Source organism: Megascapheus bottae, chromosome 6, assembly GCF_031878675.1.
Source record: "Megascapheus bottae isolate mThoBot1 chromosome 6, mThoBot2.hap1, whole genome shotgun sequence".
Classification (NCBI taxonomy): domain Eukaryota; kingdom Metazoa; phylum Chordata; class Mammalia; order Rodentia; family Geomyidae; genus Megascapheus; species Megascapheus bottae.
The window spans coordinates 20,156,053-20,164,432 of record NC_143514.1 but is presented as its reverse complement, the minus strand read 5'-3'; the positions used below and the strand labels follow the sequence as shown (position 1 = coordinate 20,164,432).

Sequence of the window (8,380 nt, the reverse complement as noted above, 5' to 3'; positions counted from 1 at the left end):
AGTAATAATAGTTGTAACTATCATGGTCCCTATCTAACCTAATGCATAGTTTAAGCTGCCCAAGGTCAATAGCAGGTCAAAAATACTAATACTGGTGACTCACACTTGTAATCTTAGTCACCCAGAAGACTGAGATGTGAGGATCACATCCTGTCAGCCCAGACAGGAAAGTTCATAAGACTCACCTCCAGTTAACCACCTGAAAACCAGAGGTGGCACGGTGGTGCAAAATAGTAGAGTGCTACCCTTGAGCAAAAGAGCTCAGGGACTGTGCCCAGGTCCTGAGTTCAATCCCTATGATTGACAAAAACAAATCAAACAACCCCCCCCATAAGGTGCTCCCCATTTCTTGGCAGAGACCAGATGAGTAGGTCTGTTCTCTGCTATTTATGGAGACAGAAGAAAAGGGCTCAAGCCCGCCTGGTGTCATGTCTTTTATGCTGGTGACTTCTTTGCTGATTCTACCCTCAAATGCCACAGGAGAAATAAAACAGAGGGGCAGAGGAGGGAAGGAGAGGGAATAAGAAAGAAAAGGCAGGCTAAATGCACAAGATTGTCATTATAGTTTATTGTTACAATTGTTCTATTCTGTTGGACACTTTAATTTCTGAGCCTAACATAAATTAAACTGATCACCAAGTGTGAGTGTGTAGGAGAAAGGTTAGAAAATATAATATACATAGAATTCATTGCTATTTGCAATTTCAGGAATACATAAATCATCTTGGAGCAGATCCTCTACATATAAGAAGGAATTGCTCTAGTCATCTTGCTGTGAATTAATCTCCAGGACTTAATTATCTTGCAAGACTGAAATTCTACACCACTGTCCACCCAGATCTCCTTCTCCCCAGTCGGTGGCAATCACCTTTTGACTTGTTGTTTCTAAGATTTTGATATTTCAAATTTCACAACAAAGGAGAGATTCTGATATTTATTTGCCTTTCAGTTTCTGGCTTATTTCATTTAGCATTCTGCCCTTCAGGATCTCTCAAGTCAAAATTGACAGAAGGTCTACCCTTTCAAAATTGAAATAATATTCCAAAATACACTAAATCATGTACATATCTTGTCACTCTTGAATAACTGAAGTAAGCAAGAGTACAGATAGCTCTTTGGTATACTGCTTTCATTTCCTTTGGATATACACCAAATAGTGAGATTACTGGACCATATGAAAATTCTATTTTTTATTTTGTGAAAAAACTCTATATTACTTTAAATTTCCATCAAGAGTGTGAAAGAGTTTTTGTTCCACATCTTCACCAATACTTGAGATATAATTCATCTTCCTTTTAATAATTATTCTAATGTATATGAGCTGATAGTTCATCATGAATTTTGCTTATTTGGTGCGTCGATGTGCGTGCGTGTGTGTGTGTGTGTGTGTGTGTGTGTGTGCGCGCGCGCACATGCGCGCGCCATTATTAAATATATGTATATTTATTTATTCTAGAATTCTTGCAACTTCCTTGCACAATGATATACACACTTGTATTTTACAAACAAATAAACTAAGAAATTAAGGACTTTACCTTAAGGTAAAGGACAAATCCTACTCTATTTGGACCCAATCTTGTGTTCCTTTCTTTAGTCAACAGTGATGTCTCAGCCGAAAGGAAGATATGATTTCTAAAGGTGCCTCCGTGAAAACTACAAGCATGTTGAGTCAGACAGAGAATATGGTTGAATGTTTTGGATCTGACATTTTCTTAAAAACCAACGCTGAGAGCTGTTTTCATCTTCTCAAATCTTCAGGAATCACAGAAACACGTGTGAGCTGGGGGTGGTTTTGTTTTGTACACTGTAGCCATTACTCATATTTTTGGGCCACACTCAAGGCAAACCAGATTTGGGTCCACCAGGCTTTGTCAAACACAGGTGCCTGTGCACTGATTTAGGTTTGGGTAGAGTAAATGATCAGAATGGAGGTTTACATGTCTAAAATATGTATGGGAAAATGTACTTAGGACTATGAAACCAACAGGAGAATGGGAAACTTTTCTATTGTTTAGAGGCCTCTCAAGCCACGATGTTTCTCCCACCATTTTCAGGGATATTGACTTCCATCAGACCCTTATTATCTTTCCTTGGAATGCAGAATAGCTTTCCCACCCTGCCTGACTCTAGGCCTCCCACCTTATTCTATCCCATCCTCCACTGCTTTACTCTTTAAAAATTTCTTCTGTTTGTGGGTGCCAGTGGCTCATGCCTGTAATCCTAGCTATTCAGGAGGCTGAGATCTGAGGCTCATAGTTCAAAGCCAGCCCCGGCATGAAAGTCTATTAGACTCTTATCTCCAATTAACCACCAGGAAAGTAGAAGTGGAGCTGTGGCTCAAAGTGGTAGAGCAATAGCCTGGAGCTCAAAAGCTCAAGGACAGCCCCTAGGCCCAGAGTTCAAGTCCCATGCCTGACCAAAAAAAAAAAATCCTTCTATGCTGGGCACTGGTGGCTCACACTTATAATTCTAGATGCTTAGGAAATTAAGATCTGATGATCATGGTTCAAAATCAGTATATTTCAGTTTCCTGAGTAGCCAAATTACAGGTGTGAGCCTCCTAACACCTAATTATACCTGGATATTTTCAAATGGATTCTCTAAAACCTGGAAAATTTTAGTAGAGAAAATTCAGTTTTCTGAATTTTCTTGCAACAACTCCAGTTCCAAGGCCAAATGCTTTTTAAGTACCATCGTAAGCAGGGAGGGGCAATGTTTAGATTATGTTCTGATCAGGAAAGGAAACCCAAGGCCCTTATAAAGGAGGAATTTTAGAATGCAAGAATAGATATTTGACAATAATTTGGGCTCCTCAGAACATGTTTATCTTCAATCTGCCTTTTTATAGTAACTCAAAGCATCATAAGATAGTCTGAGAATGCCATGTCTTAACAATGACTATCATTAGGCCGCATGTTCATGCCTATAAGGACATAAGGTTTTTTTGACACCAGGTAAAATGAGGACCATCAGATGTTTCAATGACAGGTAAGGCATCCATGGCACCTAACCCAGTGTACGCCTACATACTGAAGAGACCAGAACATCTAGAGGCATGGGGTGAGAGAATCAGCCTACCATCCTTCACGACTCACTTGTCTCCAGGAGCTAATAAGGGTAAGAGCAGACCTGTCATGTGACATCCTTCAGGTTTATCTCTGCTTCTGAACTTTATCCTAAGGGTCTCTTAGCAGGAAAGAAGGCTCTAAGAATACAAGCTGGGTACCTGTCACTCAGCACAGTCATATAGAACTGCGCCTAAGCATGAAAAACAAATCAACAGAGCAAAGAGGACAATGAGCTGTCCTCACAGCTCCCTCCTGCTGATCAGTATCAGAACACTGACTCTTCTTCTTTTTTTTTTTTTTTGCCAGTCCTGGGCTTGAGCTCAGGGCCTGAGCACTGTCCTTGGACTTTCTCAAGGCTAGCGCTCTACCACTTGAGCCTCAGCACCACTTCCAGCTTTTTTCTATGTATGTGGTACTGAGGAATCGAACCGGGGTCTTCATGCATGCTAGGCAAGCACTTTAACCACTAGGCCAAACTCCCGGCCCCAGAACACTGACTCTTCTTACACTTGTGTGTTCTCACTGGCCCTGCAAGTCCTGGAAAGGTACCAGGGATCACAGTAGAGTCTCAGGAGGGAGAAGATGGGAGAAGTAGCCACCTTTAAGTCAAGGTGACCCCAACAGGATTAAGTACTGTTCCTTCCATTCTTGTTCTTTATGTGAACCTTTGATTCAGAAGGTGGGATTAGAAATGAGTGAATTTGTTTAGCTCAGTAAGCCCAGGATACCCTGTGGTGAGAAACACTCGCAAGGTGATTAACTGAGATCCTTATAAAGATCTGAGTGATAAGAGAGATGCAGAGGTTTACCTTCACACGTGAGAAAAGCAAACTAACCACCAGTGAACAATCTGCCTGCAGTAATCAGAATCCAGCACACACATTGCTGAGCATTTGTCTGTGACTAGGGGTGATAATAAACATGCTTATGCTGGGGCCTGGAGTTTGGCCTAGTGGTTAAAGTGCTTGCCTAGCATGCACGAAGACCCAGGTTCGATTCCACGGTACCGCATACATAGAAAAAAGCCGGAAGTGGTGCTGAGGCTCAAGTGGTAGAGCTCTAGCCTTGAGAGAGTCCAAGGACAGTGCTCAGGCCCTGAGCTCAAGCCCAGGACTGGCAAAAAAAAACAAAAACAAAAACAACAACAACAACAAAAACATGCTTATGCTTATTAAACCCAGATAATTTTGAATTTGGTTTTCTGTTCCAATATAAAGAAATATATATATATATATGGAACTTCTCTCTCTCTCTCTGAATGTCTCATTTGCTGGCTTCCTCCACAATAAGCCCCCAAATGCATTTGAATGCATGAGAAGTTGAGAGCATTGAGGACAGCCCAAAACCAAAATTAGAACCAAGTCCTGAGAGGCAGCAGAATCCTGGATTTTTCACAAAATCTGGTCTCCAAATCTGGCTCTCAAAGCACTGCTCTTTTGCGTTTCACTGACAAGCATTAGCACTACGCCCCTCCATTGTAGTTAACGCTGTCAGTCTGGATCCCTTGGCAAGAATCCAGCCTGCTTTGAAAGTGGTATTTTTTGGTCCCTCTCACTATATTAACCAACTCCCTTGCTCCCACCCCTCCTCTCTGATTTCTACATTAACTGGTTGCCTCATTTGTAGGAGTCCTTGGATGTCTTAACCAAGGATTTTCCCGCAAAGGCCAGGCAAACATTGCCTTTATTTTGTAACCATGAACTATGTGAAATACACCCAGCCTGGGAAAGACAGGCCTCAGGAGCTGACATGGGTGATCTGTAGGGATAATCCCGGTGGCAGAGACGGACGTGCTGACCTTGCTTGTATGCTCAATTATTCAATTCACCTGATTTACTAACATGAAACTGCCATCTTTCCAGGCAGGCCCTAAGTGGCTAATCATTGGTCTTGTTCTTTTCCCTGATGGTAGAGCTAGCAGGGTCTTGCAAATAGAGCAGTTCCTTCCATTCCTGCTCTTTATGTGAACCTTTGATTCAGAAGGTGGAATTGGCAATTAATGAATTTGTCTAGCTTAGTAAATCCAGGATTCTCCATGGTCAGAGATGCTAGCAGAGAGATTAATTGAGATCTGTATAAAGATTTGAACAATTAAGAGAGTGCTTAGTGGACAGTTATTTTCAGCGATTCTTGAAGACTTCAATGGACCCAGGGCCAACTACAGACACACAGCTGTCTGTGTCCAGAGGCTAGTTCATCCACTTAAGCGAGAGATCATATTTTAAATTCAGCAAAATTAGAAAAAACATGTGTGTGTGTGTGTGTGTGTGTGTGTGTGTGTGTGTGTGTGTGTTTTCCAGTAATGGGGTTTAAACTCAAGATGTGGGCATTGTCCCATAGCTTTTTTGCCCAAGGCTGCAGTCTACCACACAAGACACAGCACCACTTCTGAATTTTTGCTGGTTAATTGGAGGTAAGAGTCTTATAGATTTTCCTGTCCTTGCTGGCTTCAAACTGTGGTCTTCAGATCTCAACTTCCTGAGTAGCTAAGATTATAGGCATGAGCCACCATTATCAGGTGAGCCTTGTGTGTGAGATGGGGAGTGGGAAGGGAGGGAGGGAAGGAGAAGGAACAGGAGAGGGAAGGACAGGTGGTATGTGTCTGTACGTGCCAGTATTGCAGTTTGAACTCAGGGCCTCACATTCCTGCTCAGCATTTTTGCTCTAGGCTAGCACTCTACCACTTGAGTCACACCTCCGCTTCCAGAAAACACTTTTATAGCATGTCAGATTAAATTTATAATAGGTATCATGTCAGATATTTGAGCTAATCCTATTTAGTTTTGTGGGGGCAGGTGTTTGGTTCTGGGTATTTGGGCTTGAACTCAAGGCCGCTGGGTGCTGTGTCCAGGCATTTGTGTTCAAAGCTAATACTCTACCACAGCTCCACTTTCAGCACCTTGATGGTCAGTTGGAGATACAAATATTACAGACTTCCCTATTCAGGCTGACTTTGAACCATAACCTGTGGATCTCAGCCTCCTGAATAGCTAGAATTACAGGCATGAGCCATTGGCACGTACCTTTCTATTTGATCTAGTTTAAGCTGATTATTGTCATTGTTGTGAGGAAATTGAAGACTCAGAATTTTTTTTTTAGTTTTAGCCAGGACTTATTTTTAGAATAACAGGATAAAGCAGGAAGAAATAGAAAAAGAGAGAAACATTTTCTTAAGAAGACCTGGAGGACTATGGTTCAAAGCTACCCAGGCAGAAAAGTCCTTAAGACTCTATATCCAATTAAATAGCAACAAGCTAGACTATAGGCATGGGTCTGTGATAAAGCACCAGTCATAAGCAAGTAAGTCTCGTGGGTAAACATGAAGCCCCCAGTTGAAGCCCTAGAGAGAAGGAGGGGGAGGAAAAAAAGGAGGAAGAGGAAGAAAGGGAAGAGGATGAGGAGGGGGAAGAGAAGGAGAAGAAGGAAAAAGAGGAGGAAACTTCTGTAAACAGGCTAACGTTAAGGAAACAAGCACTAATTAGGAGTAAGATACAATATCTAGTCTGTCATATTAAGCAAACATGTGAACATAAAATTTTGTGCTATTTGTTTTAAGCAACTTACATGAGTTAGTAACATTTAAAAATACATTAAGGTATTTAACAATGAACGTTTTAGAGACTTTTTGTTTGTCAGTTCTGGGGCTTGAACTCAGGAGCTGGGCATTGTCCTAGGGCTTTCTCATGGCTAGCACTCTACCACTCGAGCCACAGCACCACTTCTGGCTTTTTAGGTGTATGTGTCACCAAAGAATTAAACCTAAGCATGCTAGGCAAGTACTCTACTACCAGGCCATGCTCCCAGCCCATTTTTTATAATTTTGATTTTTTTTAAAAAAAAAATAAGAACTCAGGCTGCATGCTGGTGGCTCACCCCTGTAATGTTAGCTGCTTATATACTCAGGAGGCTAATGTCTGAGGATGGCAGTTAAAAGCCAATCCAGAAAAGAAAGCCCATGAGACTCTGATCTCCAGTTAACCAGAGAAAAAGGAGAAGGGGAAGGAGAAGGAGAAGAAGAAGGAAAGGAGGAGGAGGAGGAGAAGCAGGAGGAGGAGGAGAAGGAGGAGGGGAAAGGAAGGAGGAGGAGGAGAAGGGGAAAGAGGAAGGAGAAGGAGAGGAAGAAGAAGAAGAAGAAGAGGAGGAGGAGGAGGAGGAGGAAGAAGAAGGAGTGTCGCCTAGTGGTAGAGTGCTTGTTTAGCCCTGGGTTCAATTCCTTGGTGCCACATACACAGAAAAAGCTGGAAGTGATGTTGTAGCTCTAGGGGTAAAGTGCTAGCCTTGAGTAAGCCCAAGGACAGTGCCCAGGCCCTGAGCCCAAGCCCGGAACTGGCACACAAAAAAATACATACATACACACATGCAATTAAAACTCTTGGGAAGAAACGGTGATTTGAAAATACCTAGCACATTTTTATTTTGTTAAAAAAAGCACACACAATATTTAATTAGGGATAATGATGTAGCTAAAAGAGAGCTCTCACATTTACATATTTGAGATTGAGTTAGCAGTGCTCTAATACAGAAGGCCTGGGAATAATTCTACAGGAAATGCACTGGGGCACATGTAAACATGAGCATTAATCCAGACTCAGTGCTACGTGATTGAAAAACTTATGAACTAGAGTTTATCATGAACAATCCAGACTAAAAATACTGCACATACATAGAAAAATAAGTTTAACATTCTGTGAGAGGGGATGGAGTGAATGTAGAAATAGAAACATAATAAAATGGTATTTTAGTATTCTTCAGACACTCATTTGGTCATTAGGAAAGATTTATATTTCAAGTAGTATCCTAAAAATATATTTGGTCAAAAGGGTGCATGAGTTAAAATTGACTCAAGAGCTCCAGAAAGTCATTGTTATTACTATTTCACCAATCATTTTTATTAAAGACTTTATGTATACATACAGAGATGTATAATATATAAAATATTCATTCCTGGCTGGCAGAATTGACCATACATGTGTAGAAAACTGAAGTCAACTTCAAATGGATCTAAGACATCAAGGTAAGAGTAGATACCCTGAAAATATTATAGTAAGGGAAGAAGAAACACTAGGGCTCCTTGGCACAGGTCCAGAAATCACAACAAATCAAATCAAGGTTGGATATGTGGGGTTGCATTAAACTTGAGAGTGTCTGCATGGCAAAGGACATTGCTAACAAGAAACCCAACAGACTGGGAGAAGGCCTTCACTAGTTATACTATAGACAGAAGCCTCATATCAAAAATATACTCAGAGCAAAAAAACATTAAACCCCCTAAAAACAAATCCTCAACAAAACAACCACCCCATTAAGAAGTG

At 41.3% G+C, this 8,380-nt stretch overlaps 1 non-coding gene across 1 annotated transcript; it reads left to right on the top strand.

Annotated features, from left to right (window-relative positions):
* The first annotated feature begins 339 nt into the window (after positions 1-339).
* Positions 340-485, top strand: LOC150061494 (small nucleolar RNA SNORA57). The gene has a single exon (XR_016536042.1). It is a non-coding gene; the product is annotated as a small nucleolar RNA SNORA57 (small nucleolar RNA).
* Positions 486-8,380: the final 7,895 nt, after the last annotated feature.